At 60.6% G+C, this 16,350-nt stretch overlaps 1 protein-coding gene across 15 annotated transcripts in view; it reads right to left on the bottom strand.

Annotated features, from left to right (window-relative positions):
* The window catches only part of RBFOX3 (RNA binding fox-1 homolog 3), a 140,547-nt gene that overhangs the window by 66,579 nt on the left and 57,618 nt on the right, over window positions 1–16,350 (bottom strand). For all 15 annotated transcript variants that reach the window (XM_042025592.1, XM_042025598.1, XM_042025599.1 and 12 more), the window contains one exon: window positions 7,669–7,784. The gene's annotated coding sequence lies outside the window, so the exon portion shown is untranslated. The remainder of the gene's footprint in view (window positions 1–7,668; window positions 7,785–16,350) is intronic.

The raw sequence follows: 16,350 nt of genomic DNA, 5'->3' as shown, positions 1-16,350 counted from the left end.
ATTCACTTTGGTGGGAGGGATGAGTGTGATAATTCACTGGTGTGCAGGCTGTGGGACAGAGCCGAGGAACAGGAACTGAAGCTACAGGCTCCGCAGCAGGAGCAAAACTCAAAATATCCCATGAGTTCAAACCAGAGGAATCAAGGAACCCTCCATCCCAGAAACCCCCCAGAACTGGCCCAACACATCACGTCAAGCTGCGCTGGGCCACAGCACTGGAAAGCACAGAATGGAGACGAGAGGAGTCAGGGCAGGGAAAGATCCCCAAGCTCCCCCCATCAGGAGCTCATGGAAAAACCAAGGTGGAAACACACGACAAACAGGCAAGATCTGCCTGTACCTAATGCAGCTCACGCCACAGTAAGTTGGGAATGTGAGTGCCCGGGCCAGCAGCAGCAACCCAGTGGGGTGGGGGGGGGCAGGAGGAGGGGTCAGCCCGGAGGGGGCTGGCAGGCCCTGAGACTGAGCAGCACAAAGTCCAAAACACTGAACATGGGAGCATCTGCTCCAACCTGGGAACCACATGGAGACACATCTCGGTGCATTACTCAGCCACAGGCTGACTCTGAGTCACCAGCTCCAGCATCTGGGAGGAGAGTGAGTGTGAGCGTGTGAGTGAGCGTGTGAGAGTGAGTGTGTGAGTGTGAGCGTGTGAGAGTGTGTGAGCGTGTGAGTGTGAGTGTGTGAGAGTGAGTGTGTGAGCGTGAGTGTGTGAGAGTGAGTGTGTGAGTGTGAGTGTGCTCCCGGGCTGCCTGGCACAGGAAGCTCTGGGGGAGGGCGGCTGTGCCGGCTTGGCTGGCTCTGGATCCGTGCCACGGGATGACCCTGGCTGGGAGGGTCGGGCTGGGGGAGCAGGGAGGGCTGCCAGGGGATGGAGAGCTGCTCCAGGAGCACATGGAATAAACAGGACAGAGGAGCTGGTCTGAGCCCAATCAAAGCTTCTCTATAAATACATAGGGAATGGGCACTGGGAGGAGCCGGTCATGCCAAAGGACAAGGTTGGCACAAGGAAAATGGGTGTAAAAGGCCGCAGATAAAGAGAGGCAGGAGGAAATGAGGAGGAACAGGCACTGGGTGAGGAAAGCGGCTGTGGTAGGATGGCCCAGACAGTGGGACTGGGCTCGGGGCTCTGGGTCTCTTCCTAAAACACATCTTTAAATGCCTTTAAACACCACACAGACGGTTCACTGCTTTCGTCCCAGAGCTGACAAGTGATGCCCACAGCACAGCAGCCCTTGCCCCCACAAGCAGCGACTGCCCACCATGGAGAGCCAGCAGAGGATGGGGGTTTGCCCATGAACACCCACTGGCCTCTCCACTAGAGCCCCTTCCCACTGCATCCCCTGCAAGCCTGCTCCCCACGCTGTCCAGACTGTTTCGTAAACGGTGCAGCAATCCAGGCTGCTGATCAGATGGAAAGTCTCCATCCCATAATAAACAGTGTACTATTTATAAACCTGAAAACGTCTTTATTATTATTATTTTCCCCCAGAAAAAAAAAAAAACGACATAATAAACCCCCCCTGTACACTGCTGTTAAACACACCCCAGCACGGCCCCGCAGGTCCGCAGCGCTGGTGCCGCTTCCCCAGGCAGTGCCCAGCAGAACAGATGGCAGTGTGGGCGTTAGGTACCAGCCTCCTGGCAATCCGAACATCTGTTACCGTTAGAAAATGCTAATTGCCATCAATCAGGACAGCACCTACCCACATTTACATGCAAGCACAAAAAAATTACGTCTAAATTTCTCTGAGTACAACACTTGCTGCATGTTAAGTAACCGGAGCTGCTCAGATGCTGCGCGGCAGCCTGGCACCGGCGCGGTGGGTGACGCGCCGCAGCTGAGCACCGGCAGCGCCCGGCTGCGCCCGCGGCACAAGGGGCAGAGCCCCCGGAGCTCATCCCACCCTGCCCCATCCCACCCTGCCCCATCCCACCCCGCCCCATCCCCGGCGCGGAGCTCCCCGGCCGCAGCCGCCCCCATCTCCTGCCCGGGGTCGCTGCCGCCGGTGCGGGGCACTCCGGGAGGACAGCTCTCCGTCCCCCCGAGTCGCTGCAGGGCACCCACGTCCTGCTCTTCTGCACAACGCTCCCGCCACACCCGGACACGCCAGACACAGCGGGAGCCCTTCGTCCAACTCACTCCCTCCAGTGACTCCAGAACACTTCGGGGTCCTGCACCCCGACCTGCTGCGCTCGGGGGCCCACGAGACCCCCACACGCTCCGCTGCTCCCCTCGCCCTGCCCTCGTCACATCTTGTCTTAGAGAGGATCCCAGCCGGATCTGCTCCCGCGAGCCCCAGGGCAGGGGCCAGCATCCCGCCCCACGGGACACTGCCACAGGCTGCCTGAAGCCATCTGTGGGCACTGCCTGGCCCCGGCTGCTCCTCACAGTCCATGCGCCTTCTCCATCCCCAGAGAGCGCAAAAGAGATGGGAACACAACCAGCCCCACTGTGGTTCATCAGGTATCACATCACGGGGCACCGGCCCCAAAGCGAGATGGCAATTCCCGTTTGGAAGAAGCAAAGGCGCAAATCGTGGACAGAGAACTTGGACACAAAGTTCAGTCAAAGAATGAAAACAAGAAACCTGGTGCACGGTGATCCCCGAGTCACAGCCCCCTCCGCAGCGGTCCCACGGGATGCTCCGACAGCCGGAGCTGGCGAGCGGCCCCGCTCCTCACCCCGCGGCTGCCGGGCCCCCGCCTCCCTCGCAGCGGGGAGCTGCGCCGGAATGCAAATGATGCTCCAGGCGAGTGCCAAGAGCTCCTTGTTCCTTCCCCAATTTAGGACACCTCTCGGTGCTGCAGCCCGCACGGAGTTCGTAGGAGGCTGCAAGGGTGCCAGAGGAGCTGAGCCTGCCCAGGGTGACTCTTCGACAGCAAAGCTGCACCTTGCAGTGCAGTTTTCCCCTCCCTTGGATCTGTCCCCTCAGGACCACAGCCCTGGATCACAGCTCTGAAAGAAACTTCACATGGCAAAAGCCTTTCTACCTGCTGCCCTCCTGGGCACAACGTGGACTCCCCAGTGTGTCCCCACACACCATGGCAGTGGCCCCACCGTGCCAGCTGCGGGCACTGCTGCCTCAGCTCCTGGGGAAAACTCAGGCCCTTCCCAAGGAAGAGCACAAGGAGCACACAGGAGCGATCCTGCTGCCGAGGCAAAGAGCCAGGGACACAGGCTGAGGAACTGCTGGGAGCCCCAGAACAGCCTCACTGGGTGCACCACGCTCCTCCCACGGCCAAAGGGAGCTGGGGATCACAGTGCACATTGAATTTCCCTGCAGCCATCACGTTAGGGCTGCCGGGCTCTGGCTCCATCCCCTGGTTCACTCCACATCCCTCCCAGTCCTGGCTCCCCAACAGTCTCCCACTGGCGTGAGCAGGTTGTGGCACCGCTGCCGCCTCCCGTGGCTCCCGCCGTTACTCAGCAGCCAAGGGAACCGCTCAGAGCTACAAGGTCACTCAAAAACACCATCTGTCCACGCACTGCTCCTCGCCCTGGGGAGAGCAGCAGAGAAATTATTTCAATGCACTGAAGGCTGCTGTGCCCCTTGCCACCGCCCTGCTGCACACCAGCATCTCACAGTGCTCATTCAGCCTTGGCTCAGCGAGGGGGAACCACAGCATCAGTGCCCACTGATGCCCCCCACGCTCTCCACACCACGAGGGCACCCAAGGGCTCCAAGAGTTGACAGGGAACCCTCCCAGACTGCTCGTCACAGGGTGAGATGTTTGGTGCTGGAGAGAGACTGCCTTGTGCTGGCCAGAGCCACCGCCACCTCTGTGACCCCTGGCTGGTGGCCTCTGCAGTACCATGGGGTGGGGCAACGGTGAGTGTAGCCTACCTTGATGTGGGGAGCAAGTCACAGGAGCACCCCGACACCCCCAGGAACCGCAGCTCCAGGTCCCCTCCCCCTGCACCGCCCAGGGATTATTTCTGGGGAACTGAAGTCACTTGCATTCGGGCTCTGAAGTCACATTCGTCTCTGCTTGTTCTACTTCTCCCGCACCTAAAAGTGTCACAACACGGCGCTATCTCTGTCGAGGCAGTTGTCCCCCACATGCCATGTCCCAGATGCTCCTGTATTGCTGCTCACATCCAGGCGCTTCCCCAGCCCCGGTTTCTCGCCAGGATGGCGCAGGGCTGCCAGCACCGGCTGGGGGCACGGAGGGGCTGACTCACACCCAGCTCCAGCAGTAAATAAATACGTGACTTCAGCTCATTTGCAAACCCAGTCCCAGGGAGCACGCCCGTCTGTGCCCCTCATCCACGGGCATCCCAGCAGCTACCTCCCACATCCACCAACCCCCGCTGTGGCTCCGTCCCACCTCTGCGTGCCCCCAGCTGCACTGCTGACAGCAGAGGTGGGCACTGCCCCTAGGGCTGCCCCGCAGGGGTCCCCTGCATCCCAATGGCCCCGGGACCCTGTGCCACGCTGGCCCCATGGCCCCGCAGCGAGTCCCGCTGTGTGCAAGATCCCTTCCATACGGGAGCAGCCAGCGGAGCTGCCAGCTCCCAGCTCCAGCGCTTGCCGCTACATCTGGAAACTCTTCTCACCCTTAATTGTTTCTAATGCTTTAACACACGGAGTGACTAATAAGACACTAATTGGGCAGCGTTAGCAAGGAGCGGAGCAGGAGCGCTGGCAGTGCCCTCCGTGCCGAGCCGCCGGCTCCCAGCACTGCGCTGCCGTGTGCTGCCATTGCCACAAATCCCTCCGGACTCCAGTGCCTTTCCCTGCTCAGCCTTTCCCAGTGTGGTGGAAAACCTGCCCCAGCAGTGGGGAGAGCCAAGAGACGCCGATTTTAGCTCTGTCTAGTGGTCCCTGTGCCCCGGGAGCCAGGGCAGGGAGGGCACAAGGTACCCCCCCAGCAGGGACATCCCACACACCGTCATCCCTCAAGCAGAAAGGCACTGGGTGACCCCAATCGCTCCCCTCCGACTGCCCAGCACCACGCTGCCTCTGGGCACGCACCGGCACTGCTGCGATGGGCTTGTGCTTGGCATTGCCCACGTTGAGCCAAGGTGAGGAGACAAGCGATGAACGGCCGCAGGAATGCGCCTGCTCCGGGTGATTTATGGCTGTTGGGGAGCCAGGGCAGAGGACAGCTGCATTTGGGACCCTCCCGTGCCCCAGACAGCTGTGGGGTGATGGCCACCCCACTTCTGGGGCTGCCCTGTCTCCCTGGGAGCTCCCACGGGGCTGCCAGCCCTGCCTGCACAGCTGCTGGCGGCACTGCGCTCGCCAGAGCTGCTCAACAGCAGGAAAGAGGCACAAATCTTGTTACACACTGGCTAAGCCTCCCTGGGCATGTTTTCTATAAATCTCCTGGAATTTATTATATGATAACTAGCCTGGAAAAGCTAAATTAAATCCACAGCCAAGAAACTGACTTTCAAGTGTGACCTAATTTAGTTGCTGGAAGGGGAAGGAGGGAGGGAGCGGGGATCCCGGTGCCAGTCGTTCCCGGGATGACCTCCCGGTGCAGCCACACACCCCCCATCCTCCTCTTCGCCGTGACTTTGGGGACGGAGCTGCGCAGCCTTTCATGTCTGAGCGGATCTCACACTCCCACTCGCTGGAACAAAAGCGCCTCAAGGGCTCCCCTGTCAGATGTTTTCCATTGCTCATCTCCAAGTCTTCCTTGAAGGAGCACTCTCCTCCCGGGGGGGGCTCCGGCGGGCTTGGGGATGATGGGGAGAGTCGCTGCAGGGGCTCTGCATTGGCACGTTCCTCCCTGCTCCAGGCTGCTCCCCACCAGCCCAGTGAGCCCCAAGCTCAGCACCAGCACCCACACGTTCCATGGCCGGCAGCCCCAGCTGCACCCAGGACCCAGCCAGACTCCAGGGGAGCAGGAGGAAAGCAGCGGGGAGAAAAGCTGGATGGGGAAGAGGCTTGGTGGCCTGAGCTCGAGTGAGCCCACTTCTGCCCTGGTGCCCAGAGGAGGCGCTGGCAGCAGTGGCTGCAACCAGCCCTGCAGACAAGGTGCCTCCCCTGGGATGGGCACAGCCCTCCTGATGCTAGGGCACGATGCGCACTATGGCCGGGGTGACAACCTGTCTGCCGTCTCCTGAAAAGCAGCACAGTCCCAGCCCCAGGAGTCAGACATGCCCCAGTGCAGTGCAAGGTCCTGGGAGAAACTCCCATTGCTCCCACTTTGGCCAGGACGCTCACAATAGCTGGTTCCACAGTGCTGTGGGGCTGGGTAGGAGCGGGCACCCCTTCACCCCAAAACTGCCCACTCGTAGGGCTGCTGGCTCTGGGCAGAGCGGGTGGCAGGAGGCAGGAGCACTGCGCAGGCAGGGCCCGTGGCAAGGGCAATGTGGGCAGAGCGGGACCACGGTGCTCCGGCAGACCCGGGGGTGGGCTCGGGGCTGGCACGCGGACGCGTGCTGTTGTTCTGGAACGGAGTGCACTGGCAGAGCGGCATGTGGGAAGCTTGCATAATAGTGCCAGCCCACACTACGCCTGCTCCTTCCCAGCATGATCAGCCCCTTGCTTTCATGAGCAATAACATCCACCCAAAGTTTTCTAAAGACAAAAAAAAGAGCTTCAAGGTGATGCACAGAGCTCAGCTGCCTTTGCTGCCTCTGAACTGATTAATGCAGCTGGGAAATCCATCTGCACGCTGCTCTAATCCCACATTCTGGACAACCTATACCCCAGCAAGGGACAAGAAGCCTCAAACTCTCGCTCCCATTTCGTGATTCCCGAGCAGGCACCTAGGGCTGGGGCAGAGCGGAGGAGCCAGCGTACTGTGAGCAGCACGGCAAGGGGGGTACACACAGCCCCCCACACTGGGAGCCCTGCACGGCCCCATGGGCACTCTTCCTGCCCAGGCACTCCCCTCGGCTTATGCCAGTGGGAGAAGAGTGGTCCCGACTCTGGGGGGTCTCCTCGGCACAGCATTGCTATTGGTGGAGATGGCACTGGAAGACAAATTCTGTGGCAGAACAGCCCCAAACAGAGCCCAGTCCCGGGTCACCGTGGCTGCCACAGCATGGCCATGACTCTCTGAGCACCTGCTGAACCTGTGGGTGCTTGCAGTGCTGGGAACAAACAGGGAAAATTCCTCGTCTGGAGGAGAGAGTCCCACTGCCTTCGAGAGTTTTAAATTTTAGCTCCTCCTCAAGCTGGTGCGAGCTCCCAGTGCAGACTGGTGTCAGCACGAGGGGGGTTCCAGTCTGTGTAATGTGAACTGACGGGGACGGGTTCAGCCCAGACCACACGGAGCCACACACAGCCCTGAGGGGAGTTTGCAGCACGGTCGGTGCCAGGAGCGACGTGCAGGGCTGTGCCTGCATCATGGGCACACACTCCCCTTCCCATGCAGGGGCACCACCAAGGTCCCCTGTGCTCCAGGACCTCCACACTCCCACAGTGAGCAGGACTGGGACTGGTCAATGGGTAGGACCAGCCCCCCCACGCCATATGCCACGAGGATTAGAGCAGACGGGGCTTCTCCCAGCAACGCTCCCCTTTGCCAGGTCATCACACAAGAGTCTGGACACAGGACCTGTACCCAGTGCTGGTGCAAAGTCCCTGGTGGGCTGATTGTGAGCTGCTGCCCCAGGCACAGCCACGGGAAGCAGCATCTTCATCCTCAATCAAAAAATATCTCCATACCCTCCCCTACCTGGACTGCTGGGTGGGAACAACGTACCTGAAGACCAAGAGCAGGTGCCTCAGGTGTGGTGGCAGGTGGGAGCTCACACTCGTGTTCACCCCTCCAAGCCGTCAGGAAGAGCCGTCGGGGTCTCACAGCAGCAGTTTCTCAGCCTGAAAGAGAGAGGGAGAGGCTCCAGTCCCGTCCCTGTGTAGGCACCGCCGCTAATAACGGAGGAGGACGTGGCAGAGCTCGGCGCCTCAGAACGCCACAGCTCCGGGGGCTCACACGCGCTTGGCCCACTCCTTTAACAGCACAATTATCTCACGGCTGGGGAGCAGCTCTGGAGCAGCCCCTGACATGCAGAGGCAGGACCCTGCCCAGCGGTAAAGCCCCTAAAGAGAGGGAAGTGTGCTCGGCCGGGGAGCAAGGTTTGGCTGCACGGGGCAGGTCCCCAGCTCATGGTCCCCAGTGGGACATGTCCCAGTCTCTGCACTGACACAGAAAATGCTGGGGCTGGTCCTGCCTCGCTGAGAGCACCGGCGCCAGCCTCAGGTGAGTGCATGGGATGGAGACAAGGAAAGGCAAGGACTTCTTCCTAAAGGAAAGAAGTCTCCAACCCACCTGTTCCCCCGAAGGCTCTCTGAAGGCCGCCACCAGCTCCACGTTTGCTTTTCCCCGACCCAGGTTGAACAGGAGATAATTTAACAGCTTGTCCCCCATTGTAATGGGACTTTTTCCCTGTTCCCCCGGGCAGCCCATCCATCACAGCACAGAGCAGTGACGTCCCCCTGGCACCTCGGCCAGGCAGCCCCCCTGCCTGCTGTGAGTTACGACGCCTGCACCGTGCGGTGGGATGGGCTCAGAGCACCGGCTCCACACTGGGAGCCGAGATTTATCCCCTCGGCGGAACAGGGGCAGAAGCCGGGAGATAAGTCACAGCAGAGCTGCAGGAGTGGCGCTCAAGGTCCTCCAAGGTTGGCTCATTAAAAACCAAGGAGAAGAGGAAGACAAGACCCGCCCGCCGTGGTGTGGCTGCGAATCCCCCTCCTGACGCTGAACCAGCCATGGCCAAGAGGGAGGCGGGAAGGGAGCCGGGCCCCCCAGGCTGGCTCTGCAGCAATCCCTGGGGCAGGCTGCTGGCCAGGACATCCCAGCACATTCCAATAACCCCAGCAGTGCAGTACCCAGACAGGGATGGGCTTCCCAGCAGTGCAGAGCCACTAAAAATCCAACAGGCAGCCTACAGAGGCGCTGGGATGCTGGCCCCAGGAGCAGGCTGCAGCCACCCAGCACACCAAGCATGCTGCTGGGAGTGGGTGCCATTCTTGCGATGGGCCCCGTCACTGATTTGGGGACAGACCACAGATTTGGGGACAGAGATGCAGTGAACATCACAGGCACACTCCAGACTTGCTGGAATTCCCCTCCTGCTTCATTAGTCCTGCTCATTAGGCTCTGCTCCTGATCAGCAGGCACAGCTAGAGCTCAGCAGTGTCACTCCCCAGCCCTTCCATCCCAGCCTCTTTAATGCTGGTCCGTCACAGCCGGTTCCCTAAACCCCCCTGGCTGTCCCCTTCTGCAGGCTCTGCCGCCAGTCTCTCTTCCCTCCCCGCTGTGGTTCGTGTGTGAGCAGGAACCACGGTGGAGCTGGGGGCTCAGCAGGGACTCACACTGTGGGGTTTGCCCCAGACCGAACCCCTCCAGTCACGTGCAGCAAGTGGAGGATAAGACAAACACTGGAAAAACCCAATTGCATCGCTGAAACAAACTGAACACAGCAGGAATTTTTCAGCACTTTCTATTTTCTAAAGCAAACCCATGTGAGTGCAGGACGGGGGTTGGCATGTCCCCCAGTGGTGTTGGGAGCCCAGCAGCATCCCTCAGCAGCAGCAGCATCCCTCACTGTCGGCAGCATCCCTGCAGCACCCTGCCACTGGAAAATTGCTCCATCCCCAGGAGGGATGGGAAAGTGGATTGCTGATCCCTACAGGGCATCTCCCTCAGGAGCCACCGGGCTTTTACTGCACACCAAACCACAGCGATTAGATCAACAAGCCAACCCCTGGAAGGCTGAGAGGTTTTATCAAAGCCAGCAGCACCTCAGGGAGGCGATGGAAAGATGATGCAGCTGCCCACAGCATCCGCAATCCCTGGGCCAGCCTGGCGGCTGCTGCAGAAGGGCAGGACCAGGGCTGTACCGGCTCATTTTTGGGAGGCTGAGCCTCTGCCGCTGCCTCCATGCTCCCAGAAGGACGCCGGTTCTGGTCCCAGCCCAGTGCCTTCTGTCAGACCCCACCGTGGCAGAGGGGTGTCACAGAAATGCCCCTCAGCAGGGCTCAGCAGGAGCTCGGGAGGCAGGTGCCCGCAGTGCTTCTCCCTGGATTGCAGAGGAGTGGAGAGAGCAATTTTCTTTCAGCAGCAAACTCTCTGAAGCAGCACTCGGCACCTGTGCAGCCCAAGATACAGCTCCTGCTCCAGCCCAACCAGGAGCTATTTCCCACTTATCTGCGCCACGGCTGATATCTGTGCAGCAGAACACGGCGCTCGGTAATAGGATTTTGATGCTAAACAGAAGATGTTTTTTCCCCGGGTCTCACTTACGTCACACCCGGAGGTATCCATGGCCATGGAGGTGACACAGAGGAAGGCTAAAGAGTTTCAACTCTTGCGCTGAGGGAGCAGCTTCTCCTTCAGCTGCTAAACAGCAGAATTACAGTGATCTAGCATTGCCTGCCCTCGTCGTGCCCCAACCCTGATGCAGCCCTGGGGAGGGGAGGGAGGAAAGCATGCCCCCACTGCTGCAGCCCCACTGCCCCCCTGGCTGGCAGGACCCCGCTCCTGCCCACAGCTCCCACGGGAGTGAGCAGAGCTCCTTGGTGCTGGGGCTGAGCTGGGGGCTGGGGAAGCTTGCATGCTGTGGGCACCATCTGCTCCCAGCACTCCTCGGGCCCCAGGGATGTACTGGGGGAGCCTAAAACCCACAGGCATCACCTGCAGCCCACGGGTATCACCCACTCCCTGTGGGCATCACCCGCTCCCAGCACTCCCCCAGCCCCAGGCGCTGCTGTCAGCTGCATCCCGTGCCACAGGGACCACCCACACACCGCAGCAGCAGCAGCACACAGACAGGCTTGGGTGGCAGAGCCACACTTGCAGCTGCCTCAGGGAAAGGGGAGGAAGGCTTGTCACCTCCCTGCCACCCTCCTCCCCATATGAGCGAGAGGAAGGTCCCACGCACCCCCACTGCTGGAGCTGGGAAAGTCTCTGCCTGCCACAGACAAAACCAAGGCGATGGGAACCACCCCCGCCGGGTGCGGGTGACATCTCACCCGTGGGAACGCTGCCGGCGCGGCGTCAGGGCTGTCACCGTGGCGTCAGGGCTGTCACTGCTCCCACGGCACAAACTGGGTGACGAGGGCCACCAGCCGAAAAGCCACGGGCTGGCGGTGGTGGGAGAGTCTGGCCAAGGCCAAAATCAGCATCGCACAGCCGGGCCCTGGCACGCTTGGCCAGGCTGAGCACACCCGGGCCAAGAGGTGCTCAGGGGTGCATGGGGATTGTGGGGTGCACACTGACCACAGGGCCCTATACTGACCACAGGGTGCACACTGACCACAGGGTGCACACTGACCACGGGGTCCTATACTGACCACAGGGTGCACACTGACCACAGGGCCCTATACTGACCACGGGGTGCACACTGACCACAGGGTGCACACGGACCACAGGGCCCTATACTGACCACGGGGTGCACACTGACCACAGGGTGCACACGGACCACAGGGCCCCTCACCGCCACAGTGAGCAGCTCCGGCCCTGGCCGCAGTGGTGCCCAGGGAAGCAGGTGCCCAGGCCAGCCCTGGCCTCGCTGACCCGAGGAGCACCCGGCAGCGCAGTGAGGGAAACACAGCGCTGTGCAGGCAAGCACAGCCCCAGGACAGCTGCGCCAGCACGGGCCCCATCCCACGTGGAGGGTGTGCCCACAGCCAGGGCAGTGCCCGCAGCGCCTGCAGCAGGGACAGGGGTGCCAGGAGCCAGGGCAGCCCTCGCTGTGGCAAAGGCGTGCCAGGAGCTGGTCGCAGTCTGTTTTCTTGCACAAGTGCATTAAGCATTCCACACAGCACTTTTGCTGTAAATCACTTCCTATTCAGGCTCACTGCTGAGGGTCTCTGAAGGTCGATTTTCCATGGTTATGACAACAAAAACTAAAATTGGGTCAAACCTGAAAGGTATTATCTTTCTCCAAGCTGCTAAATGCACAATAGTAATGAGGTTGGTTAAGCAGTTCACCCCCAGCCCGCATTATTTGCTCTGAAGATGTATTAACCAGTTAAATGAGCGTGATAAGGCAGCCCTGCACATTCCTCCCACCAGCCACACGGAACATCTGAGGCTCTGGGTCTCCGTATCCTGGTTAATAGCCGAGACCGCAGCCCCACCGACAAAGGCGGCCGCGCCACACAGCTCCGGGCCAGCTCTGCCCGGCCTGACCCACGGGAACACAAAGGGAACTTTAAAGACATCCAGCAGCTCAGAGCCATTGGAAAAAATAATTATCGTTCCTCCTCCCCTTTCTCTTTCTTCTTCTTAACGCTCTCCCTCATCCAACCTCCTGATGAAAGAACGAGCCCACTGCCCGCCCCATCAAAGGCAGTTTAGCAGCATCCCTGCGCCAGGATGGGGGATTATCCCTGGCAAACACAGGCAGCTGACCTGGCTGCCACCTCCAGGCATGGGACCCAGGGGCACATGGAAAACCCACCCAACCACCTTGTAAGCACTGGAGGTCACTTCACAGCGGTACCCAAAAGATGCTGTGTGCCCATGGCAGAGCTCTCCACGCAGACCTTCTGGGGGGGGGTGCAAGACAGGCTGCCCAGGGCGTCCCCACCCCAGAGCGGCTGCAGGACCACTTGTGGGACACAAAGAATATTTGTTCTTATGGGATTTCTGCTGTTTTTCCTAAAAAAAAACCCATTAATGTAAATATAACTGATGTAAACAAGCATGACCCTAAAATCCATGTGCAGCTGTATGGAACAGGGAAAAGAGAGGGAGGGAGGGAGGTTGGTTGGGAGAGAGGGAGGGGAAACACTTTAATTAATCTCTAAAATGAATGAGATGGGAAAACTCAAACTGCAGGGAAAGCATCTGGTGCTGCTGCAGGAAGGGGCTGCCCAGAACGTGGGGCTGGGTTCTGCTGTGTGACACCAGAGCCATCAGCTCCCACACCGGCCACCCCATGGCACCAGCCCACCGCCCAGAGAGCCACGCCACGTCCACAGCACCCAGGGAGGGCAGCCTGCAGTAGTGCCAGTCCCATGTGCCAGAGCTGAGAGCTGGGAACATCCCACTGGCTCGCCCCCTGTGAGCTGCTGCTGCTGCTGCAGGCTCCCAGCTCCGTCCCCAGCCAGGAGGAGGAGCATCCACAGGATCCCCACGAGCAGCCTGTCCCCACAGGGGATGGGGACCAAGGGAGGTGGCAGGAGGCTTCACTCCCGCAGCAGGGATCCTGCCACCAGTCAGGGAGCACACGGGGGAAACACAGAGATCCTCAGTGTGTCTCTCACGGTGATCCAGCTGGGGCTTTGTCAGGAGAAAGTCGCTGCATGGAGAAATGCCAGCACTTTTTAGCACAGAAGCATGGATGAAGATCCCAAGGTGGGATCTGTGCTGGCAGAAGCTCTGGGACCAGCGCTCCGGCCTCCAGGAGCCACCTCCTGTGGGACCAAAATGTGGCTGCGAGCAGTACCTGAGGAACAAGGGGCAGAGAGAAAGACCACAGAGCAGATCCAAGGAGCTCCAAGATGGGAGGAAAGGGCCTGGGGGGGGTCAACCAGAGGCAACAGCAGATTCACACAGTTCAAGAGGACAGCAGTGGATCCAGACTGGGCTCTTCCAGGTCTCCCCACAAGCAGCTGCTGCTGCCATGGTAGGGCAGGGAGAGGCCAAAACCACCACAGCCACACACGGTCCCTGCTCCCAATTCCAGCAGCCTCCCCGCCACAGAGCCCTGCCTGCACACACACTCTGGGCTCTCGGGATGACACTGGACTCCCTGGGGATGGGTCCATCAGATCCATCCTGCTCCTCCTCTCATTCAGAATCTCAAACCCTGTCCCTCACCATCGGCCACTGACTGGAAACCATGCAGGGCCAGGTGCCAGGGAACGGGAATTCCTCCTCCTGGCTTGAGGTGGACTCCTGCGCCCTGACTGCCCCCAGCACACCAGCAGCTCCAGCCACACTCACACCCTGTCCCACTCCAGGCCAGCAAGGTCCTGAGGAATCGTCCTTCATCCCAAGCCTGGAGAACAAATACACAACGTGGCTCCTCTTGGAGAAACACCGACCACCAGCACAGCTCCTCCTCAGTGCAGCACTGGCCAGGTGCGCTGGCGAAACGGGCCATCACCAGCTGTAGTGCCCAGCTCTGCCATGGCAGTGCCTGCCTGGCACGGTGCTCCACTCTGGGAAGAGCCAGTCCCTTGTCCCCTTACCTGGGTGCAGCATCCATGCTGCCGAGGCTCCTCGCGGCGAAGGCTCTGGGATGGCACCCCCAGAACTCACCCAAGCCCCTGAAGCCAGCCCCGTGCAGGGCTCTGCACCTGCCAGCCCCCCCGGCCACCGCACGGCCGCAGCTCCCGGCACCGTCTTGGAGCCGCCGCCGCAGCGCACGCGTCCTCCCCCCTGCCCTTTCCAACACCGCCGCTGATGGGAGGGAGTTAGAAATGCCAGGAAGAGCATTTCTTATTTCAAAAAGCCAGATCATCTAAAGACTGGCACCAGCCCAGTGAGACCTCCCCAGATTTATGGCCAGCATAGCTGAAGAGACAGCGGAGCTTTAGTGAACCTGGTTAAGACCCCATGGGAAAGTGACAGCAGGATCTGAGTGACCTGAGAACTCCACCTCTCTGTCGGGAAAACAAAAGCAACACAAGAAAGGAGCCTGGCAGCCCCAGGAACTGCGGGGAGGGGGCTGCCAAGGGACAGGGCACCTGGGGCCAACAGGACACACATCAGGACACCCTGCCCAGGGAGCGGGGACCAGGCAGTTGCCGGGACAGCAGAGCATCACTGCTGGAGCACCCTGCACTGCCTGCGGCACTGATCCAGCCTCCCCCTCCTCCTCCTCCTCCTCCAGGGCCTCTTCCTCTCCTTCTCCTCTTTGTCATTCCTCTCAGCTCACGCCTCTTCTCTGCTCTCCTTCAGCTGCTCACAGCAATAATCCAGGGCACTGACGCCCCAGCAGATTGCTCAGCGCCGCTCCCCGCTGCTGACCAGGGTTTTAATGACTCCCCCGGCCATGCTGGGGCTGGTCTCCACCTCCACCGGCTGCCAGCCAGGTTCTCCCCACCATCCCTCCTCCAAAAAACACCTGCACCATCCGCAGGGATGGGTGAGGAACACCCACCACCTCCAGCTCAGTGGGGGCTCAGCTGGGATCCGCTCTTGTCTTGCACCCAGGCTCTCAGCCATGCCAAGCACCCACAGGATCTTCTTGGCAGCCCCGACCCCCAGGGCTCCCCGGCCCCCTGGGCCAGGAGAGTGCAGCCAAGGGCACCAATGCAGCAGCTGAAGGGGCCTCAGGCTGACAGCACAGCGCGTATTCCTTGGGGACAGCGAAGGGACAAGCGCAGCTCAGTGTCGGTCAGACGATGCTGCTCAAAGCCTCATGGCACGGGGCTCTGCAGAGGCAGGGACAGGACAGGGACCAGGCAGAGACCACGAATCGGGGCTCTGCCTGCAGGATCCACACAGCACCCCAGGCTCCTGCTGCCCCATGCAGCACCCGCCAGCTCCTGGCACAGGCACCAGCACCCCGCGAGGGCATGAGCCAGTGCAGGACCTGTGAGGGTCTCCTCCCCAGTGAGGAGGATGGGTATGACAGGGAGTGGAGCTGCTCAGGGGGACCCCGTGAAGCTCAGGAAGTAAATTGCTGAGCCCCGTTCCCAGAGCTGAGCTGCCCATGGGTGTGCAGGCAGGAACACGCTTCTGGGACCGAGGGACAGGCCAGCAGTGTGACCCCGGCCAGCTCTGTCATCACCCCCCACAAGGCCGTGTCTGGATCCCGTGCCCAGCTTTGGGCTCCCCAGTGCAGATGGGATGAATATGCAGGAGCGAATCTTGCAGAAGCCCGTGGCGATGCTCAGAGGCTGGAGCACAGGTCAGAGACACAGCGGGAGGGAGGCGGGCTCTTAGCCCAGAGAAGGAGAGGCTCAGGGAGGTTATGGGGAAATCAGGGCCAGGGCAGGAAGCGGGGAGGGCAGTGGAGCTCCAGCTGCATGATCCTGTTTCCCAACAAATCCATCCATCCATCCATCCATCCATCCATCCATCCATCCATCCATCCATCCATCCACATCAGCAAAGCAATTTTAGAGGCAAGCAGCAGCCGCCACAGAACCGCAAAGCAGAGGCCGTGCCAAACGCCAGCAACCACAGCCTACCTGCCCCCCACCTGGCATCGCCCCAGCACCTGTCCCCATCTCCATGCTCAGTGAAGGGAGCAGCAGATGAGCCTGAGGTGTGGGGGGTGCCCCACGACCCCCAGCCCCCCCAACCCCTCACCACCAGGCACACCACTCGCTGCCAGGCTGCAGATCCCCATGTCCCGTCCTTTAATTAACATTCCACATGTAAAGTTGGGATTGTAATTACTGCAACTGATTAACAGGCCGAAGGTAGCCCGTCTCCGGGGGAGCAGATTAGCCGCGGCTCTCTCGAGCTCCTGCT

Source organism: Corvus kubaryi, unplaced genomic scaffold, assembly GCF_017639235.1.
Source record: "Corvus kubaryi isolate FWS band 111438036 unplaced genomic scaffold, C.kubaryi_AGA036_p1.0 37272, whole genome shotgun sequence".
Taxonomy (NCBI): domain Eukaryota; kingdom Metazoa; phylum Chordata; class Aves; order Passeriformes; family Corvidae; genus Corvus; species Corvus kubaryi.
The sequence above is the reverse complement of the archived record's forward strand: the minus strand, read 5'-3'. Positions and strand labels throughout refer to the sequence as shown.